Source organism: Pygoscelis adeliae, unplaced genomic scaffold (genome assembly GCF_000699105.1).
Source record: "Pygoscelis adeliae isolate BGI_AS28 unplaced genomic scaffold, ASM69910v1 Scaffold263, whole genome shotgun sequence".
In the NCBI taxonomy this organism is placed as follows: domain Eukaryota; kingdom Metazoa; phylum Chordata; class Aves; order Sphenisciformes; family Spheniscidae; genus Pygoscelis; species Pygoscelis adeliae.
The window spans coordinates 2,161,048-2,161,661 of NW_008824552.1; positions in this window are offsets into that span (position 1 = coordinate 2,161,048).

A 614-nucleotide genomic window follows, 5' to 3' on the forward strand; every position below is an offset into this window, starting at 1 on the left:
CCCCTCTTTTTTCACGTGCCTGTCGTTTTTTCGGCTCAGCTCTGGCTGCGGATGCCCTCCGCCATCGATGGCCTGCGTAGCCTTGGGCATGTCCCTTAGCACCCCTCCTGCGAACACCCCTCCGAGGGTTGTTTTGAGGCGAAACTCTGCAAAAATGGGGCATGAGCCACACCACTCCACTTCAAACCCAGTGCCCGTGCCTCAGTTTCCCTTGTGTGGCTGTGGTGAGACGGGACAGGGCAACAGGAGCAATGTTGGTGTCACCATCCCCGGTGCCCTCCCTGTCCCCAGCATCTGCCCCAGATGCCCATCCTTGGAAGGAGCCAAAAACGGGGGGAAAGAGCCCCAAAATGGGGGAAAAAAACCCAAAATGGGGGAAAAGACGCCAAAATTCACGGGCCTGGTGACACAGCTGGTGGCCTCAGCCAGTCGCATGCTGGCATCCCCACGCCGGGTCTGGGCTGTGTCCCCTGCCCCGGTGGCATTTGCCAGCTCTGGATGTCCCTTGGTGCCTGGGTACGGCTCTTTTGGAGATGCAATGTGGGTGCACGAGGGGTGCGTGTCTGTGCACACGTGTAGGGCGTGTACACGGGGGCGTGCACACGTGTGTCCGT